Below are 22737 nucleotides of genomic sequence, written 5' to 3' on the forward strand. Positions count from 1 at the left end.
CACTACTACTAATCTTACCATGTTTGTTCCTTTCAAGTCATTTACACCATCAGGTATGGAGAAAGCTTTATAATCTGATATTAGTCCGCATGACACAAAGTCTGAAATATGAAGTTCTGAAATGAAAGACAAAGATTTTACTGTAATAAAAGAGAAAAAAAAAGTTCTAAAAATTTCTGTTTATTTATGTGTGTACATTGCTAATAACACTATTTGAGGCCACTATATGACTTGCACTTTTTGCCAGTGTTTGCTTTATGTGCAGTTTCTCTCTATATTTCAGTTGCCTCTTAGCTAGTGAGGAGAGACTAGCTGCCATGCTGTGTTGCATACACAGTATATAGAGGCATGATAGGTTCCTGCTTTCCTTTTTCTCTGTAGCATGCAAAGTATCATCATCATGGAAGAGTGTGTAATCCTAGCTATGGGTGCAATAAACACTTATATAAGATTATTAGATCAGTTTTTCAGACTGTATGATGAGTCCAGGAGGTGCGGAGGAGCACTGTCTCAAAAATGGAGAGAGAAGCATAATTTTCTGCAAAGGTATATTAAGAAAAAACAAATATTTGCATGACCCTAGTCCAATGATCCTATTAGTGGTCCGTTGTCCTTGCACCAAATAACTTGGAAATGGAATAAAAAATGTATAAGAATTGGATGTGAATGCCGATCTCTCTATATTGATTCATTGTTGATCCATCCTTGGATTCGAGCATGATGGACGGAACAGAGAAGTGTGCCCACCTGTTTATCCTATTACATTTGCACCAAATAACTAATCTTACAACGACTTGGTGCCTCTTCTGATTAGTATGTTGCCCCAAGGTCATGTGTGCGGCAGTATAATGATGTTGCATAGGCCTGCAAATGAAAAAGGGTGACAGGGATGTTGCAGGAAAAAGGAGACTGTAATGGTCTGGTTTAAAAGGCCTTAAATTATACATGTGGCCACTATAGCATAATCCTGCAAATCTGTTTGCTCAACACTAAGGCTGCTTTCACACTACGTTTTTTTAGCATGCGTCATGAACGTTTTTTTTTTTTTTGCTGCAAAAGCGGATCCTGTTTTTGCAAAGAAAAATGCATGTGTTATTTTGCAGGATCCTGTCACTTTAAGTTTATGGGCGGGCATTGGAGTCATGTGATCGGGAGTGAGGGGAACTGAACGTGAAAGACTGGGAGCCGGCATCTGACAGCTGTGGAGGCTCGTAACCAAGGTAAACATCGGGTAACTTACTTGGATACCCGATATTTACATTGTTTACGAGCGTCTCTGCAGCTGCTAGCAGCAGGGCTGCCTGCTCCCTGCATACGTAACCAAGATAAACATCGGGTAACTAAGCCCGCGGTTACCCGATGTTTACCTTGGTTACGAGCGTCCTCCGCTCTCAGGCGGGGGGGAGAGTGGAGAGAGAGAGGGAGAGAGGGAGGGGGAGGGAGAAACTGATCACGCGAGGCTGTTTCTGGGCATGCTTAGTAGAGCAAGCAGGATCCTGTCTATCAGCATGCCAGCGTTCACATGTGTTTGCGTGCAGTATAGTCAGGATCCAGCAATTTGCAGTATTTGGACGTAGCTCAAAAACGCTACAAGTAGCGTTTTTGAAAAAAGTTAAAAACTGCAACTCGCTGGATCTTCACTATAACGCACGCAAACGCAGGTGAACGCATGTTGACGCGAGTCCATTGCAAATGCATTGAAATGAAAACGTATTTGCACTGGATCCGTTTTTGCGTTAAAAAAAAAAAACGTTAATGACGCATGTTAAAAAAACGTAGTGTGAAAGCAGCCTAACTGCAACGTTTCTTAAATCCACCTGCAATAGAGATAGAAGCAAAATTTGTTGAAAGTGACTATTCAAACTCCAGACTCACCTCTCTCTAGAACGGTCTCTGGATCTGTGTAAGTTGAAGGAACCAGGACAGCAAGAGTCGGGGGTGGTTTAAAAGGTTTAGCTTGAAGTAGCTGCTTCAGCTGCAGTAGTGCTGCGATCCAATACACATCTGTATCTGACTGCACAGGTAACAGGAGGAAAATACCACTCGTTCCCAGAAACTGCTTTTGTAGTTCAGCTTGCTCCAAATCATAATCAGTCAGAGGGCCATGTACCACCTTCAGAAGAAAAATAGATCAAAAGATGCACAGATTAAAAAAAGCCAAGAAAAAATATTTGGGAAACTATGGTGAAGATATTAGTCAATAAAAAAAAAAGAATGAAAAAAAAATGCAAAAAAAAAAGTTGAAAAAAATGAGAAAGGAAGGAAGAGGATGAGATTAAGAATACATTCCTAAATACTGTACATTTAATTAGCAAATCACACACTTGTTGTCTATGGAGCATCTATCATGCATTAAAATAACTTAGCTGGTTATACTGACAGAAACCTGTTCTACAAGATCAATAGGACAGATGCCTGTCAGGATATGGAGTAAGAAGCTCTGTCTTGCTTCATGTGCAAGAAGATGCGCTCACAGTGGATATTCGATACCAGGACTGCTGAAGTAAGATGCTGATCACACTGCTGTACACCCTATCTGATCAAATACTGGAGATGCTAAGAGTGCTTAGGTAAGAAGACGCTGCTCACACTGCTGTCCACCATGTCTATCTGATCTAATATTGAAGATATCGGGAGTGCTGAGGAAAAAGAAGCTATGCTGTTATGATTCAGGGACCGAGGAAGATCAAAAAATGCGGAATCCTAAATGATAATAGAGTGGCTGGAACCTTAACGGATTGCAGACTTAATCCTGACACACAACTAGAAGTAGCCGTGGGATGAACCTACGATGACCTAGTCGCCTCGACACAGCCGGAGAACTAAATATTCTCACAGATAGAGATATAAGAAAGCTAATCTGCGTTGGAGCAGTCCCCAAAGATACATAGATAGCCCCCCCACATGTAAAGGCTACAGTGATATAGAAAAACACAATACAAAGCTAGAAAAGACCGATTCATCAAAGGTGAGGGGCAAACTAACATTATAGGAAAGGATAGGAAGGAGCAACTGTCTGCAACCATAAAAGAAGGGAATTTTGTTTACTTACCGTAAATTCCTTTTCTTCTAGCTCCTATTGGGAGACCCAGACAATTGGGTGTAAAGCTTCTGCCTCCGGAGACCACACAAAGTATTACACTGAAAAAGTGTAACCCCTCCCCTCTGCCTATACACCCTCCCGTGGATCACGGGCTCCTCAGTTTTGGTGCAAAAGCAGGAAGGAGGAAACTTATAAATTGGTCTGGGGTAAATTCAATCCGAAGGATGTTCGGAGAACTGAAACCATAACCAAAAGAACAATTCAACATGAACAACATGTGTACACAAAAGAACAACCAGCCCGAAGGGGACAGGGGCGGGTGCTGGGTCTCCCAATAGGAGCTAGAAGAAAAGGAATTTACGGTAAGTAAACAAAATTCCCTTCTTTGTCGCTCCATTGGGAGACCCAGACAATTGGGACGTCCAAAAGCAGTCCCTGGGTGGGTAAAAGTATACCTCAATAAAAAGAGCCGAAAACGGCCCCTTCCTACAGGTGGGCAATCGCCGCCTGAAGGACTCGCCTACCTAGACTGGCATCTGCCGAAGCATAGGTATGCACTTGATAGTGTTTTGTGAAGGTGTGCAGACTAGACCAGGTAGCTGCCTGACACACCTGCTGAGCCGCAGCCCGGTGTCGCAATGCCCAGGACGCACCCACGGCTCTGGTAGAATGGGCTTTCAGCCCCGCAGGAAGCGGAAGCCCCGAAGAACGGTAGGCTTCAAGAATCGGTTCCTTGATCCACCGAGCCAAGGTTGACTTGGAAGCCTGCGAACCCTTACGCTGGCCAGCGACAAGGACAAAGAGCGCATCCGAACGGCGCAGGGGCGCCGTGCGCGACACGTAGAGCCGGAGTGCTCTCACTAGATCTAATAAATGCAAATCCTTTTCACACTGGTGAACTGGATGAGGGCAAAATGACGGTAAGGAGATATCCTGATTGAGATGAAAAGGAGATACCACCTTAGGGAGAAATTCTGGGACAGGACGCAGAACCACCTTATCCTGGTGAAAAACCAGGAAGGGGGATTTGCATGACAGCGCTGCAAGCTCAGACACTCTTCGGAGTGAGGTAATTGCTACAAGAGAAGCCACCTTCTGCGAAAGACGTGATAAAGAGACATCCCTCAGCGGCTCGAAAGGTGGTTTTTGAAGAGCCATTAGCACCCTGTTAAGGTCCCAGGGTTGCAGCGGACGCTTGTAGGGTGGAACTATGTGGCAGACTCCCTGCAGGAACGTGCGGACCTGCGGAAGCCTTGCCAGGCGCTTTTGAAAAAATACTGAGAGCGCCGATACTTGTCCCTTGAGAGAGCCGAGTGACAAACCCTTGTCCATTCCGGATTGAAGGAATAAAAGAAAAATGGGTAAGGCAAAAGGCCAGGGAGTAAAACCCTTATCAGAGCACCAGGACAAGAAGATCCGCCACGACCTGTAATAGATCTTGGCGGACGTTGGTTTCCTGGCCTGTCTCATAGTGGCAATGACATCTTGAGATAACCCCGACGACGCTAGGAGCCAGGACTCAATGGCCACACAGTCAGGTTGAGGGCCGCAGAATTCAGATGGAAAAACGGCCCTTGTGACAGCAGGTCTGTGCGGTCTTGAAGCGCCCACGGCTGACCCACCGTGAGATGCCACAGATCCGGGTACCACGACCGCCTCGGCCAATCTGGAGCGACGAGAATGGCGCGACGACAGTCGGATCTGATCTTGCGTAACACTCTGGGCAACATCGCCAGCGGAGGAAACACATAAGGGAGTCGAAACTGCGACCAATCCTGAACTAACGCGTCCGCCGCCAAAGCTCTGTGATCTTGAGACCGTGCCATGAAGGCCGGGACCTTGTTGTTGTGCCGTGACGCCATGAGATCGACGTCCGGCGTTCCCCAGCGGCGACAGATCTCTCGAAACACGTCTGGGTGAAGAGACCATTCCCCCGCATCCATGCCCTGACGACTGAGAAAATCTGCTTCCCAGTTTTCTACGCCCGGGATGTGAACTGCGGAGATGGTGGAGGCTGTGGCTTCCGCCCACAGCAGAATCCGCCGGACTTCCTGGAAGGCTTGACGGCTGCGCGTGCCGCCCTGGTGGTTGATGTATGTGACCGCCGTGGCGTTGTCCGACTGTATGCGGATCTGCCTGCCCTCCAGCCACCGATGGAATGCCTTTAGGGCTAGATACACTGCCCTTATCTCCAGAACATTGATCTGAAGGGAAGACTCTATCGGAGTCCAGGTTCCCTGAGCCCTGTGGTGGAGAAAAACTGCTCCCCACCCTGACAGGCTCGCGTCCGTCGTGACCACAGCCCAGGATGGGGGCAGGAAGGATTTTCCCTGCGATAGAGAAGTGGGAAGAAGCCACCACTGAAGAGAGGTTTTGGCTGCAAAGGAAAGAGAGACGTTCCTGTCGAGGGACGTCGACCTCCTGTCCCATTTGCGGAGAATGTCCCATTGGAGTGGGCGCAGATGGAACTGCGCGAAGGGCACTGCCTCCATTGCTGCCACCATCTTCCCCAGGAAGTGCATGAGGCGCCTCAAGGGGTGTGACTGACCCCGAAGAAGAGATTGCACCCCTGTCTGCAGCGAAAGCTGTTTGTCCAGCGGTAGCTTGACTACCGCTGGCTGAGTATGAAACTCCATCCCGAGGTAAGTGAGTGATTGGGTCGGTGTCAACTTGGACTTTGGGAAGTTGATGAGCCACCCGAACTGCTGGAGAGTCGCCAGAGCGACGGTCAGGCTGTGTTGACATGCCACCCGGGAGGGTGCCCTGACTAGGAGATCGTCTAAGTAAGGGATCACCGAGTGGCCCTGAGAATGTAGGACCGCCACAACGGATGCCATGACCTTGGTGAAGACCCGTGGGGCTGTCGCCAGGCCGAAAGGCAGTGCCACGAACTGAAGGTGTTCGTCCCCGATGGCGAAACGCAGGAAGCGTTGATGTTCGGGTGCGATCGGCACATGGAGATAAGCATCCTTGATGTCGATTGATGCTAGGAAGTCTCCTTGTGACATCGAAGCGATGACCGAGCGGAGAGATTCCATCCGAAACCTTCTGGTGCTCACGCGCCTGTTGAGCAGTTTGAGGTCCAGAACGGGACGGAATGATCCGTCCTTCTTTGGCACCACGAACAAGTTGGAGTAGAAGCCGTGACCATGTTCCTGAGGGGGAACGGGAATCACTACTCCTGGGGGCGTGACTTAGACCGCCACGCATAGGAGTTCCTCTGGCCTTTCTCTGGCCTGTTGGACGAAGAGGATTGGGACTTGGCTGAGGGCCGAAAGGACCGAAACCTCGGTTGTATTTTCCGTTGCTGAGGTCTCTTCGGCTTGGACTGGGGTAAGGACGAGTCCTTTCCCTTGGATTCCTTAATAATTTCATCCAATCGTTCGCCAAACAATCGGTCGCCAGAAAACGGCAAACCGGTTAAGAACTTCTTGGAAGCAGAGTCTGCCTTCCATTCGCGTAGCCCCATGGCCCTGCGGACTGCCACCGAATTAGCGGATGCCACCGCTGTACGGCTAGCTGAGTCCAGGACGGCGTTCATGGCGTAAGACGAAAAAGCCGACGCCTGAGAAGTCAAAGACGCAACTTGCGGAGCAGAGGTACGTGTGACCGCATTAATCTCAGACAGACAAGCTGAGATAGCTTGGAGTGCCCACACGGCTGCAAAGGCCGGGGCAAAAGACGCGCCTGTGGCTTCATAGATGGATTTCACCAGGAGCTCTATCTGCCTGTCAGTGGCATCCTTGAGCGATGAGCCATCTGCAACTGATACTACAGATCTAGCCGCCAGTCTAGAGACTGGAGGATCCACCTTGGGACATTGAGCCCAACCCTTAACTACGTCAGAGGGGAAGGGGTAACGTGTGTCATTAAGGCGCTTAGTAAAGCGCTTGTCCGGAAATGCTCTGTGCTTCTGGACAGCATCTCTGAAGTTAGAGTGATCGAATAACGCACTTCGTGTACGTTTGGGAAACCTAAACTGGTGTTTCTCCTGCTGCGAAGCCGACTCCTCTATAGGTGGAGGTGGGGGAGAAAGATCTAGCACCTGGTTGATGGACGATATAAGATCATTTACTAAAGCGTCCCCCTCAGGTGTATCAAGATTGAGGGCAACGTCAGGGTCAGAGCCCTGAGCTGCGACGTCCGCCTCGTCCTCTAGGGAGTCCTCAAGCTGAGACCCCGAGCAGCGTGAGGAGGTCGGGGAAGATTCCCAGCGAGCCCGCTTAGCCGGTCTGGGACTGTGGTCCGTGCAGGAGTCCTCCACGTGAGGCCTAGGGGCCACCCCGGGAGCGCCCGAGGCCTGTGTAAGGACCGGTCTGGACTGCAAGGCTTCTAGTATCTTGGCAGACCATTTGTCCATAGACTGAGCCATGGATTGTGAAAGTGACTCAGAGAGTTTCTCAGCAAAAACTGCAAACTCTGTCCCTGCCGCCTGGACAGTGGAAGCAGGAGGGTCTGCCTGAGCCGAGGGGCCCACTAGTGACCGAGGCTCCGGCTGAGCAAGTGCAACAGGGGTCGAGCATTGCTCACAGTGAGGGTAGGTGGAACCCGCAGGTAACATAGCCCCACAAGAGGTACAGGTTGCAAAAAAACCCTTTGCCTTAGCGCCCTTGCTCCTTGTGGACGACATGCTGTTGTCTCCTAGGAGAGTGATCACTGAGGGTATATAGCCAAGAGTAAACAACCCGGCCGAACAGAGAAAATATATACATATACATATACATATACATACATACATACATACATACATACATACATACATACATACATATATATATATATATATATATACATACATACTCCGGCACCCTAGGGGGACCAGCACCGGGTGACCGGTGTGGCTTACCGACCGCCCAAAGCGGAGTGTGTGTCCACCAGATTCCCTGCCTTAGGTCTCCCAGAGCTGCAGAGCTCGTTCCTTGAAATCCTCCACCGGCAGAATGTGTAAAAATGGCTGCCGGAGCTCTCAGGGGAGGAGGGAGCCGTGGGCGGCGACTAAAAAAGTGCGGGAATCTGGGGCCCCACAGTGATCAGTGAGGGGGGGAGGAAACAAAGTATGCTCCAGCCCTCACTGCCGACGTCAGGTCGACCATCCCGCCCTTACCCCTGACTGGCAGGCCCGGGGGCGGGAGTTATGGTACTAGGCCGCAATGAAGCCGGGGACTAGATTTAATACCGCGGCCGACAAACAGGCTCGGTCGGCGCGGAAGTCCCGGTCTTCACAAACCAGCAGCTGCTGCAGCGTCTGTGAAACAAGCGCTCCATGCACAGTCCCCATGGGGACACAGAGTACCTTTAGATGCAGGGCCTTGTCCCTGAGGATACATAGACTCCTGTCCGGCAGATTCCCACAGGGGCTGCGGAGGGAGCCCGGTCCCAGTAAATGGATGACCGGTCAGGATCCCACTTCTCCCAGAGCCTCTAAGGGATGGTGAAGGACAACGGCATGTGGCTCCAGCCTCTGTACCCGCAATGGGTACCTCAACCTTAACAGCACCGCCGACGTAGTGGGGTGAGAAGGGAGCATGCCGGGGGCCCTGTGGGGGCCCTCTTTTCTTCCAACCGATAAAATCAGCAGCTGCTGCTGACTAAAATGGGAATGCATGAGTGGATGTGTGCCTCCTTCCACACAAAGCATAAAACTGAGGAGCCCGTGATCCACGGGAGGGTGTATAGGCAGAGGGGAGGGGTTACACTTTTTCAGTGTAATACTTTGTGTGGCCTCCGGAGGCAGAAGCTATACACCCAATTGTCTGGGTCTCCCAATGGAGCGACAAAGAAACCCTAATATATACCAGCACTTCTGATATGGAAAAATCCTGAGGTCACACAACCTCTCCCCCACTGTATCAGCACTCTGATGTTACTGGGATCCAAAAACACTAATACAGATGAGGTACTGAATTAATACCAAGCATGACAAACACAATACCTTGCAGAATCATGGAGCTAAGTATACAGACACTTCTTGGCATCATTCCCTGCTGGAACTCCACACAGACAAAATAGGAATCAAGCGTTAGTATCAAAGGAGAAAAAAACAACAAGAAAATGGAAACCTGACCCCGATTGCCAGTCTTTCACAGGTGTGTGGCTTTCATTCCACAAATCAACTGCTCCGCCAGCACGGACCACAAGAGGGAGCCCGAAACTGGAAAATGTATTTACAACACTATGCACACTGCTGACTACCAGGTCTTTCTGATCGAATAGTGGTGGTACCAGGGGTACACAGGTTTAAAAAATAATAAAAAAAAAGGCTGCTCACACCGCTGTCCAACATGTCTATCTGATCTAATACTGGTGGTACCAAGGGTACGGAGGTAGAAAAAGAGAATTTTGTTTACTTACCGTAAATTCTTTTTCTTATAAGTTCCGTATTGGGAGACCCAGACCATGGGTGTTTAGCTTCTGCCTCCGGAGGACACACAAAGTACTACACTAAAAAGTGTAGCTCCTCCCTCTGAGCTTATACACCCCCTGGTGAGCCAGTCCCAGCCAGTTTAGTGCAAAAGCTAAAGGAGAATAGCCACCCACAAGTAGAACAGAGCAAGAGCCGGAACAACCGGAGACTGTCTTGACAACAGCCGGTGATAACACACGGAACAAGAAAATTGCCAACGGGCAACAGGGAGGGAGCTGGGTCTCCCAATACAGAACTATAAGAAAAAGAATTTACGGTAAGTAAACAAAATTCTCTTTTTCTTTATCGTTCCTTTGGGAGACCCAGACCATGGGACGTTCCAAAGCAGTCCCTGGGTGGGAAATAAACAGAAAAACTAAGAAGTAGGCAGAACCTAACTTCACAAGTGGGCGACAGCCGCCTGAAGGATGCGTCTGCCCAAGCTCGCATCTGCCGAAGCATGAGCATGCACTTGGTAGTGCTTCGAGAAGGTATGCAGGCTAGTCCAAGTGGCAGCCTGACAGACGTGTTGAGCCGTAGCCTGGTGCCTAAAAGCCCAAGAGGCACCGACAGCTCTGGTCGAGTGTGCTTTGATCCCCGGTGGGGGAGGCACCTGAGTACTCTGGTAGGCGTCCGAAACGGTCGATCTAATCCAACGGGACAAGGTCGGCTTAAAAGCAGGGAGACCCTTGCGCCGCCCTGTGGTTAGAACAAAAAGAGAGGTGCACCGCCTAAGCGCAGCGGTGCGAGACACATAAATCCGGAGAGCACGCACCAGATCTAGAGTATGCAGCGCTTTTTCAAAGCGATGAACAGGGGCCGGACAGAAGGACGGTAAGGAAATGTCCTGGTTACTGTGGAAGGGAGAGACCACCTTAGGAAAAAAGTCCGGAGTCGGACGGAGAACCACCTTGTCTTGGTGAAAAACCAAAAAAGGTGACTCCGAGGAGAGCGCAGCCAAATCGGAGACTCTCCTGAGAGAAGTTATGGCAACTAGAAAGGCCACTTTCTGAGAAAGCCGATACAAAGAAACCTCCCTAAGAGGCTCAAAAGGGGGTTTCTGCAATACAGTGAGGACCAAGTTAAGGTCCCAGGGATCCAAGGGCCGCCGATAAGGCGGAATGATGTGAGACGCGCCTTGCATGAAGGTGCGGACCTGAGCCAGCCGGGCGAGACGCCGCTGGAACAGTACTGACAGAGCTGAGACTTGTCCCTTGAGAGAGTTGAGGGACAGTCCTAGCTGCAGACCGGACTGTAGAAAAGACAGAAGGGTCGGCAAAGAGAATGGCCAAGGAGGATGGCAGGAAGAGCGACACCAGGACAGGAAAATTTTCCAAGTCCTGTGATAGATCTTGGCGGAGGAAGACTTACGGGCCCGAGTCATAGTGGAGATGACCTCAGGGGGAATACCAGAAGTCGTCAAAATCCAGGACTCAAGAGCCACGCCGTCAATTTGAGGGCCGCAGAATTCGGGCAGAAAAACGGACCTTGCGAGAGTAGGTCTGGACGGTCCGGAAGATGCCACGGCATCTCTACGGACAGTTGGAGCAGGTCCGGATACCAAGCTCGCCTGGGCCAGTCCGGTGCAATGAGGATGACTCGACGGCCCTCCATTCTGATCTTCCGCAGGACTCTGGGCAAGAGAGCTAGAGGGAAAAACACGTAGGTCAGACGAAACTGGGACCAGTCTTGAACCAGAGCGTCCGCGGCGAAGGCCTGAGGATCGTGGGAGCGAGCCACGTAAACCGGAACCTTGTTGTTGTGACGGGATGCCATTAGGTCCACGTCCGGAGTGCCCCATTTGCGGCAGATTGACTGAAACACTGCCGGGTGCAGGGACCACTCGCCACCGTCCACGCATTGACGGCTGAGATAATCTGCCTCCAAGTTTTCCACGCCTGGGATGTGGACTGCGGATATGGTGGACTTGGAGTCCTCCGCCCATTGAAGGATGCGTTATACCTCCATCATTGCCAGGCGGCTGCGTGTCCCGCCTTGGTGGTTGATGTAGGCAACTGCTGTTGCGTTGTCTGACTGGACTCGAATGTGCCTGCCCGCCAACAGGTGGTGAAAAGCTAGGAGAGCTAGAAACACGGCTCTGGTTTCCAGCACATTGATTGAAAGGGCTGACTCGGATGGAGTCCAAGTGCCCTGTGCTCTGTGGTGGAGATATACCGCTCCCCAGCCGGATAGACTGGCATCCGTGCTGAGAATCACCCAGGACGGGGCCAGGAAGGAGCGCCCTTGGGACAGGGAGAGGGGCCGAAGCCACCACTGAAGAGAGCTCCTGGTCCGTGGCGACAGAGCCACTAACCTCTGTAAGGAGGAAGGCCGCTTGTCCCAACAGCGGAGAATGTCCAGCTGCAGAGGGCGCAGATGGAACTGGGCAAAGGGAACAGCCTCCATGGACGCCACCATTTGACCCAGCACCTGCATCAGGCGCCTGAGGGTATAACGGCGGGGCCGCAGCAGAGAGCGCACCGCTAGCTGGAGAGACTGCTGTTTGATTAAGGGCAACTTCACAAGTGCCGGCAAAGTCTCGAACTGCATCCCTAGGTACATGAGACTCTGGGTCGGAGTCAGAGTGGATTTGGGAAGATTGACAAGCCACCCGAATTGGGCTAGAGTGGCGAGAGTGAGCGAGACACTCCGCTGACAGTCTGCGCTGGATGGAGCCTTGACCAGAAGGTCGTCCAGGTAAGGAATCACTGCCAACCCCTGGAGGTGCAGGACTGCAATCACTGCCGCCATGACCTTGGTGAATACCCGAGGGGCCGTGGCTAACCCGAAGGGGAGAGCCACGAATTGGAAATGATCTTCTCCTATGGCAAAACGTAACCAACGCTGGTGTGAAACTGCGATTGGCACATGTAGATAGGCATCTCTGATGTCGATGGACGCCAGGAAATCCCCTTGGGTCATAGAGGCAATGACTGACCGCAGAGACTCCATGCGAAAATGCCGCACCCGAACATGCTTGTTGAGAAGCTTGAGATCCAGGATGGGCCGGAAGGTACCGTCCTTTTTGGGAACTAGGAAGAGGTTTGAGTAAAAACCTCTGAACCGTTCCCGAGTGGGAACTGGTACAATCACTCCGTTTGCCTGCAGGGATGCCACGGCCTGTGAGAAGGCGGCGGCCTTGGAGCAGGGGGGAGTTGAGAGAAAAAAATCTGTTTGGCAGGCTGGAAGAGAATTCTATCCTGTAGCCGTGAGATATGATATCTCTCATCCACTGATCGGAGACTTGTTTTAACCAAGCGTCGCCAAAGTGGGAGAGCGTGCCACCGACTAAGGACGTGGCTGGAGCGGGCAGAGAGTCATGAGGAGGCTGCCTTAGTGGCAGAACCTCCTGCGGTCTTCTGCGGACGCGCTTTTGGGCGCCAGTTGGATTTCTGATCCTTAGCTGAGTTAGCGGACGAGGCGGAGGGCTTAGAGGACGACTAGTTGGAGGAACGAAAGGAATGAAACCTCGATTGATTCCTACCCTGGGCGGGTTTCCTGGTCTTGGGTTGTGGCATGGAAGTACTCTTCCCGTCAGTAGCCTCCTTAATAATTTTATCCAGCTGTTCACCGAACAGCCGGGAACCAGCAAAAGGGAGCCCAGCAAGAAACTTCTTGGAAGAAGAATCTGCCTTCCACTCTCGAAGCTACAAGATCCTGCGGATAACAAGAGAATTAGCTGAAGCCACCGCAGTGCGGTGAGAAGCCTCTAGCATGGCAGACATGGCATAAGATGAAAAAGCTGAAGCCTGAGAAGTTAAGGCAACCATCTCAGGCATAGATTCCTTGGTGAGGGAATGCATCTCCTCTAGAGAAGCAGAGATGGCCTTGAGAGCCCACACTGCTTCAAAAGTCGGGGAAAACGCGGCCCCCGCAGCTTCACATAGATTTGGCCAGAAGGTCAATCTGACGGTCAGTGGAATCCTTAAGTGAGGTGCCGTCAGCCACCGACACAACGGTCCGGGCTGAGAGCCTAGACATCGGAGGGTCTACCTTTGGGGAGTGCGACCACTCCTTGACCACCTCAGGTGGAAAGGGAAAACGGTCATCAGAACCACGCTTTGGAAAGCGTTTGTCAGGACAGGCCCTGGGTTTGGTCACAGCGGTCTGAAAACTGGAGTGGTTAAAGAACACACTCTTTACTCTCTTAGGCGAGGTAAACTAATGCTTTTCTGCCAGAGAGGGTTGCTCCTCTGAGACTGGCGGATTGAGATCCAGTACAGAGATAATAGAAGCAATCAAGTCACTAAAATCTGAGTCACCCTCGGAGAGATCGATGGGGTACATAGCCCCGTGAGGGCATCCCCCTCATCTTGAGAGTCAGCTCTTGAGTCAGAGCCGCGGGATGAGGAGGGGGAGGAAACCCTGCGCCTTCTCTTAGAAGGACGGGGTCTGGGACCTGATGATGAATCCTCTGTGAGCTCTGATGGACGGAGGTCAGAGGATAGGGATCCTCTGGCAAGAGTATTAGAGGCACCCTGTGAGGAGGGCTGATGCATATTCATCAAAGTCCTGGACAAAAGTCCCATGGACTCAGCAAATGACTGGGATATGGACCTAGAAAAGGACTCTACCCAGGCCGGGGGTTCAGCCACAGGTGCAGAAGCAGCCTGAGAGACCACTGGGGGTGAGACTCCAGGCTGTGGCACCGCCAAGTTAGAGCAAACATCACAATGTGGACAGGTGCTCGGCTCAGGCAGCAGGAGCTTACATGCAGTGCATACAGAATAAAGCTTTGGAGCCTTGCTCCTTGTGTGAGACATGCTGCTGGAGCGGGGGCTTTGCAAGAGAATGAACCCCAGGGAGAATATACAGAGGTGCACAACCGGAGACCGGCTGTGGCTTACCAGACCGCTGGAAGCGGTGTTGTGTGCCCTCCAGATCCCGAAGCCCGGACCCCCAATGCACAGCACCTCAGCAGGGATGCAGAGTGCAGACAGGCCCAGCGCAGAGTGAACTCTGCCTGAGAAATGGCCGCCGGAGCAAAGAGAGGGGGCGGGACTAGGGGGCATTCCTGTAGGGAAGCGGGAACTGGAGGGCCATAGACCTGCAGGAGAGGAGACACGCCCCAGCAGTGGGGAGTGTCCCTCCCCTGTGCAGAATGGCCGCTGGGAGGAGCCGTGCCTGTCCCTCTTGCATGAGTGACATGCGAGGGAATGTTAACAGAAACTAGGCCTCCGGCAAAGCCGGGGCCTAAATTTAAGTGGCGAGGCCGACGCGCAGGCACCATCGGTGCGGTTCTCAGGTGAAAGCTAGAGAACACGCCAGAAATGTAAAAATAAACACATTCAGCATACTCTCCCCATACAATAAAGAACAGGGACCCCCCCCAACACATAAACGTCTCAGGTACTTAGCTGTTGAGACGCAGGGCCAGGTCCCTGGGGATGAGTGCTCCGGTCCAACAGAATCTTCAAGGGGCTGTGGATGGAGACCGGTCTCCTGCCAGGCATGGAGACCGTGCTGGCTCCCACTTCAAGCCAGAGCCCAGGAGGGATGGTGAAGGAGCGCGGCATGTAAGGCTCCAGCCCTGAAATCAACCTTAACAACACTGCCGACACAGTGGGGTGAGAAGGGACATGCCGGGAGTCCAGACGTGGACCCGCTTTTCTTCAAACTCTTTCCAAAAAGCAAAAAATCATATGAGAATGCATGTGTGGATGTATGCCTCCTGAACACAAAGCAATAAACTGGCTGGGACCGGCTCACCAGGGGGTGTATAAGCTAAGAGGGAGGAGCTACACTTTTAAGTGTAGTACTTTGTGTGTCCTCCGGAGGCAGAAGCTAAACACCCATGGTCTGGGTCTCCCAAAGGAACGATAAAGAAAAAAGGCTACTCACACTGCTCTCCACCCTGTCTGTACTGATATTGGAGATATCAGGAGTGCTGAGGAAAAAGAGACTGATCACACTGCTGTCCACCAGGTCTATCTGCTCTATTATTGTTGGTACCATGGGTGCTGAAGTAAGAAGATGCTGCTCACACTACTGTCCAACATGTATATCTGATATAATACTGGTGGTAGCAGAAGCACTGAGATAAGAAGAAGCTGCTCACACGGCTGTCCACCAGGTTTATCCGATCGAATACTGGTGATACTAAGGATACTGAGGTAAGAAGAAGCTTCTCACACTGCTGTACACCATCTTTCCCTCCTATCTCCAGTATTCGGTAAGAATATCCAAGGTAAGCACCTCCTCCTACATATGAAGGGATGGGCAGAGCTTCCTACTGCACATGCTCAGACACCAGTACTATTACGATTTTAGCACTGGTTTAACTGACTATAACATTATGGCAGATATTTTAATGTACTGTAGAGATTGCCTCAACGACAGACAACAAAAGTGAGAATTGCTATATGAGGGTTTAAGAATAGCTACATAACATTTTTTATTTTTTTAATTCACAGAGAACCTTTGTAAGTAATTCCATTTATAGTCATCATTTTTCTTCTTTCAGTTTCCTCGACACAAGTACCTTTTAAATATACAGCGGATATCCATCTGACGGCCTTACCTTTACACAAACATTCACTCGAACTGGGCGTCCTCCTTGAGACTCGAAGTTGCTGTACTGGGCAAGTGTCTGAACTTGCTGATTGGGTTCACCCTCCGGCCTGACACCAGCCCAACTGAACTTGGCCTTTAACCACTTAGAAAGAGAACTGCAAAACAGAGCAAAAACTGTGTTAAAGGGTGTTCTGTCAGTTGTGTTATACATCAAACAACAGCCATTTACTTACTTTGTGGGATCATCAGGATCATTAATTTCAGGGAGGGCAAGAACTACTTTCCAAAAGATGCATTGCTTCCATGAGGGAAGGTGCTTGACAATCAGAGATGGAAGGTCCAGGGGTGTCCACGCAGCATCACTGTATGGCGAGAACATTTAAAAATGTAAAAAACTGATAAATTCCCTTAAAATAAATTCTGTCACCAGGTTTTTGCTACCTCATCTGAAAGCAGCATAAGGTAGGAAAAGACACCCAGAATACAGGGATGTATCACTTAGTTTACTGGGTGCAATGGTAAGTAAAAAAAGTAAACAGTAGTAGTACATGGAAATAATAACAGGGTACTTGGTTAACATTATTTGATCAAAAAGCATAAAAGCCATCCCACTGAGACAAAGTATACCCAGAGTACTCTGAGTTTTGTCTGTGAAATGGCTAGTGTAAACATGCTAGTCTATGTGCTGACTCATTTTTGGGGGAGGGTTTATTTTAGGTGCAGCAGTAGTGATACAATCAGAATTTTTAGACATAGCATGTAGCAGTTGGACCAGGAGACCTAGTCCAGGCGGTGATAATCTCCTGTTGATAAAACACTTTTTTTTCCTTGCTTTTTACAATAATTTATTTTTCAATTAGTTCACACACCATGGTTACCATAAGGTCTTAACCCCTTAATGCTTGATAATGTACTATTACATCATGGAGCATGTCATGGTGTTTGGAAAGGGCTCCTGAGCTGAGCTCACTTCACACAATGCAGATTACGGCTATATTCCAGAGCTGGCATCTGTCTTTAATTACAGTAATCAGCATTAATGCAGATCACTGCCATTAACCTCTTAAAATGCCCAGCCATTTGTTTGGGGTGCTCATCAGTTCCCCTTTGAGGTCTAAAGGTCTGTTTAGATGGAACGGTTATGAAAAAAAAGAGAATTTTGTTTACTTACCGTAAATTCTTTTTCTTATAGTTCCGTATTGGGAGACCCAGACCATGGGTGTTTAGCTTCTGCCTCCGGAGGACACACAAAGTACTACACTAAAAAGTGTAGCTCCTCCCTCTGAGCTTATACACCCCCTGGAGAACCAGATCTAGCCAGTTTAGTGCAAAAGCTGAAGGAGAATAGCCTCCCACAAGTAAAACAGAGTAAGAACCGGAACAACCGGAGACTCTGTCCACGACAACAGCCGGTGATAACACGCGGAACAAGAAATTGCCAACAGGCAACAGGGAGGGAGCTGGGTCTCCCAATACGGAACTATAAGAAAAAGAATTTACGGTAAGTAAACAAAATTCTCTTTTTCTTTATCGTTCCTATGGGAGACCCAGACCATGGGACGTCTCAAAGCAGTCCATGGGTGGGAAATAAACAGAAAAACTAAGAAGTAGGCGGAGCCTAACTTCACAAATGGGCGACAGCCGCCTGAAGGATGCGTCTGCCCAAGCTCGCATCTGCCGAAGCATGAGCATGCACTTGGTAGTGCTTCGAAAAGGTATGCAGGCTAGTCCAAGTGGCAGCCTGACAGACTTGCTGAGCCGTAGCCTGGTGCCTGAAAGCCCAAGTGGCACCGACAGCTCTGGTCTAATGTGCCTTGATCCCCGGTGGGGGAGGCACCTGAGTGTACTGGTAGGCATCCGAAATGGTCGACCTAATCCAACGGGCTAAGGTCGGCTTAGAAGCAGAGAGGCCCTTGCGCCGACCTGTGGTTAGCAAAAAAAGAGAAGTGCACCACCTAAGAGCAGCGGTGCGAGACACATAGATCCGGAGAGCACACACCAGATCCAGAGTATGCAACGCTTTTTCAAAGCGATGAACAGGAGCCGGACAAAAGGAAGGTAGGGTAATGTCCTGGTTAAGGTGGAAAGGAGAGACCACCTTAGGAAGAAAGTCCGGAGTTGGACGGAGAACCACCTTGTCTTGATGAAAAACCAAAAAAGGTGACTCCGAAGAGAGCGCAGCCAAATCGGAGACTCTCCTGAGGGAAGTTATGGCCACCAGAAAGGCCACTTTCTGTGAAAGACGAAACAAAGAAACGTCCCTAAGGGGCTCAAAGGGGGGTTTCTGCAAAACCGTGAGAACCAAATTAAGGTCCCAGGGATCTAAGGGCCGCCGGTAAGGCGGAATGATGTGAGACGCGCCCTGCATGAAGGTGCGGACCTGAGCCAGCCGAGCGAGACGCCGCTGGAACAGCACTGACAGAGCTGAGACTTGTCCCTTGAGAGAGTTGACGGACAGTCCTAGCTGCAGACCGGACTGTAGAAAGGACAGAAGGGTTGGCAAGGAGAATGGCCAAGGAGGAAGGCTGGAAGAGCGACACCAGGACAGGAACATTTTCCAAGTCCTGTGATAGATCTTGGCGGAGGAAGACTTACGGGCCCGAGTCATAGTGGAGATGACTTCAGGAGGAATACCAGAAGCCGTCAAGATCCAGGACTCAAGAGCCACGCCGCTAATTTGAGAGCCGCAGAATTCAGGTGGAAAAATGGACCTTGCGAGAGAAGGTCTGGACGGTCCGGGAGATGCCACGGCACCTCTACGGACAGATGGAGCAGATCTGGGTACCAAGCTCGCCTGGGCCAGTCCGGTGCAATGAGGATGACTCGACGACCCTCCATTCTGATCTTGCGCAGGACTCTGGGCAAGAGAGCTAGAGGGGGAAACACGTAGGACAGACGAAACTGGGACCAGTCTAGAACCAGAGCGTCCGCGGCGAAGGCCTGAGGATCGTGGGAGCGAGCCACGTAAACCGGAACTTTGTTGTTGTGACGGGATGCCATTAGATCCACGTCCGGAGTGCCCCACTTGCGGCAGATTGACTGAAACACTGCCGGGTGCAGGGACCACTCGCCACCGTCCACGGATTGACGGCTGAGATAATCTGCCTCCCAGTTTTCTACGCCTGGGATGTGGACTGCGGATATGGTGGACTTGGAGTCCTCCGCCCATTGAAGAATGCGTTGGACTTCCAACATTGCCAGGCGGCTGCGTGTCCCGCCTTGGTGATTGATGTAGGCAACCGCTGTCGCGTTGTCTGACTGGACTCGAATGTGCCTGCCCGCCAACAGGTGGTGAAAGGCTAGGAGAGCTAGAAGCACAGCTCTGGTTTCCAGCACATTGATCGAAAGGGCTGACTCGGACGGAGTCCAAGTGCCCTGTGCTCTGTGGTGGAGATATGCCGCTCCCCAGCCGGAAAGGCTGGCATCCGTGGTGAGAATCACCAAGGACGGGGCCAGGAAGGAGCGCCCCTGGGACAGAGAGAGGGGCCGAAGCCACCACTGAAGAGAGCTCCTGGTCTGTGGCGACAGAGCCACCAACCTGTGCAAGGAGGAAGGCCGCTTGTCCCAACAGCGGAGAATGTCCAGCTGCAGGGGACGCAGATGGAACTGGGCAAAGGGAACAGCCTCCATGGACGCCACCATTTGACCCAGCACCTGCATCAAGCGCCTGAGGGAATAACGGCGGGGTCTCAGCAGAGAGCACACCGCCAGTAGGAGGGACTGCTGTTTGAATAATGGCAACTTCACAAGTGCCGGCAAAGTCTCGAACTGCATCCCTAGGTACGTGAGACTCTGGGTCGGAGTCAGAGTGGATTTGGGAAGATTGACAAGCCACCCGAACTGGGCTAGAGTGGCGAGAGTGAACGAGACACTCCGCTGACAGTCCACGCTGGATGACGCCTTGACTAGAAGGTCGGCCAGGTAAGGAATCACTGCCAACCCCTGTAGGTGCAGGACCGCAATCACTGCTGCCATGACCTTGGTGAATACCGAGGAGCTGTGGCCAACCCGAAAGGAAGAGCCACAAATTGGAAATGATCTTCTCCGATTGCAAAACGTAGCCAACGCTGGTGAGAAACTGCAATTGGCACATGCAGAAAGGCATCTCTGATGTCGATGGACGCCAGGAAATCTCCTTGGGTCATTGAGGCAATGACTGATCGCAGAGACTCCATGCGAAAGTGCCGCACCTGAACATGCTTGTTGAGAAGCTTGAGATCCAGGATGGGCCGGAAGGAACCGTCCTTTTTGGGAACCAGGAAGAGATTTGAGTAGATTTCCCGAGTGGGAACTGGTACAATCACTCCGCTTGCCTGCAGGGATGCCACGGCCTGTGAGAAGGCGGCGGCCTTGGAGCAGGGGGGAGTTGAGAGAAAAAAATCTGTTTGGCGGGCTGGAAGAGAATTCTATCCTGTAGCCGTGGGAGATGATATCCCTTACCCACTGATCGGAGACGTGTTGAAACCGCGCGTCGCCAAAGTGGGAGAGCCTGCCACCGACTAAGAACGTTGCTGGCGCGGACAGATAGTCACGAGGAGGCTGCCTTAGCGGAAGCACCTCCTGCGGTCTTCTGTGGACGCGCTTTTGGGCGCCAGTTGGATTTCTGGTCCTTGGCTGAGCTAGGGGACGAGGCCGAGGGCTTAGAGGACGACCAGTTTGAGGAACGAAAGGAACGAAACCTCGAGTGATTCCTACCCTGGACAGGTTTCCTGGTTTTGGTTTGTGGCATGGAAGTACTCTTCCCGCCAGTAGCTTCCTTAATAATTTCATCCAGCTGTTCTCCGAACAGCCGGGACCCAGCAAAAGGGAACCCCGCAAGGTACTTCTTTGAAGAAGCATCTGCCTTCCACTCTCGAAGCCACAAGATCCTGCGGATAGCGAGGGAATTAGCCGAAGCCACCGCAGTGCGGTGAGAAGCCTCCAGCATGGCAGACATGGCATAGGATGAAAAAGCTGAAGCTTGGGAAGTTAAGGGAACCAATTCGGGCATAGATTCCCTGGCGAGGGAATGCATCTCCTCTAGAGAAGCAGAGATGGCTTTGAGAGCCCACACTGCTGCAAAAGTCGGGGAAAACGAGGCCCCCGCCGCTTCATATACGGATTTGGCCAGAAAGTCAATCTGGCGGTCAGTGGAATCCTTAAGGGAGGTGCCATCAGCCACCGACACAACGGTTTGGGCTGAGAGCCTAGACACCGGAGGGTCTACCTTTGGGGAATAAGCCCACTCCTTGACCACCTCAGGTGGAAAGGGGAAGCGGTTATCAGAACCACGCTTTGGGAAGCGTTTGTCAGGACAGGCCCTGGGCTCGGTCACAGCGGCCTGAAAACTGGAGTGGTTAAAGAACACACTCTTTGCTCTCTTAGGCGAGGTAAACTGGTGCTTTTCTGCCAGAGAGGGTTGCTCCTCTGATACTGGCGGATTGAGATCCAGTACAGAATTAATGGAGGCAATCAAGTCACTAACATCTGAGTCACTTTCGGACAGATCAATGGGGTACATGGAGGTAGCCTCCGAGCCCCCTGTAAAGGCATCCTCCTCATCCTGCGAGTCAGCTCCTGAATCAGAGCCGCGGGACGAGGAAGGAGAGGGAACCCTGCGTCTCTTCTTAGGAGGACGGGGTCTGGGACCAGAGGAGTCCTCTGTGAGCTCCGGTCCTGAGAGACCCCTAGCAGCAGAGGCACCCTGTGAAGGGGGCTGATGCATGTTCAGCAAAGTCCTGGACAGAAGTCCCATGGAGTCAGCAAAAGACTAGGAGATAGACCTAGAAAAGGATTCTACCCAAGCCGGAGGTTCAGCCACAGGAGCAGGAGCAGCCTGAGAGACCACTGGGGGTGAGACTCCAGGCTGAGGCACCGCCAGGTTAGAGCAGGCATCACAATATGGGAATATGTTCGGTTCAGGCAGCAGGAGCTTACATGCAGTGCATACTGAATACAGCTTTGGAGCCTTGCTCCTCGTGTGAGACATGCTGCTGGAGTGGGGGCTCTGCCAGAGAATGAACCCCAGAGAGTATAAACTGAGGTCCACAACCGGAGACCGGTTGTGGCTTACCGGACCGCTGGAGCGGTGTTGTGTGCCCTCCAGATCCCGAAGCCCGGACCCCCAAGCACAGCACCTCAGCAGAGATGCTGCAGACCAGCGCTGCAATGCAGAGAGAACGCTGATAAAATGGCCGCCGGAGCGAAGGGAGGGGGCGGGACCTGCTTGAGGAGCGGGATCTGGAGGGCCATAGAGACCTACAGGGGAGGGGACACACACTGCAGTGGGGAGTGTCCCTCCCCTGTGCCGAACGGCCGCCGGGCGGAGCCGAGCCTGTCCCTCTGCATGAGTGACATGCAAGGGCAGTGAAACCGAAACTAGGCCTCCGGCGGAGCCGGGGCCTAAATTTGAGCGGCGCGGCCGGCGCGCAGGCACCATCGGCGCGGTTCTCAGGCGACAGCTAGAGAACCCGCCGGAAATGTCAGAAGAAGGGAATTTTGTTACTTACCGTAAATTCCTTTTCTTCTAGCTCTTATTGGGAGACCCAGACGATTGGGGTATAGCTACTGCCCTCTGGAGGCCACACAAAGCACTACACTAAAAGTGCAAGGCCCCTCCCTCTCTGGCTATACCCCCCCGTGGTATCACGGGTACTCCAGTTTTAGTGCCAAAGCAAGAAGGAGGAAGCCAACAACTGGTTTAAACAAATTAACTCCGAGTAACATCGGAGAACTGAAAAACCGTTCAACATGAACAACATGTGTACCCGCAAACAGCAAAAACAATCCCGAAGGACAA

General features: G+C 51.5%; 1 pseudogene; it reads right to left on the minus strand.

The window, feature by feature from the left end:
* The window catches only part of LOC142245105 (germinal-center associated nuclear protein-like), a 131433-nt pseudogene that overhangs the window by 16199 nt on the left and 92497 nt on the right, over nucleotides 1-22737 (minus strand).

This window comes from Anomaloglossus baeobatrachus, chromosome 7 (assembly GCF_048569485.1).
Source record: "Anomaloglossus baeobatrachus isolate aAnoBae1 chromosome 7, aAnoBae1.hap1, whole genome shotgun sequence".
NCBI classification, from domain to species: Eukaryota; Metazoa; Chordata; class Amphibia; order Anura; family Aromobatidae; genus Anomaloglossus; species Anomaloglossus baeobatrachus.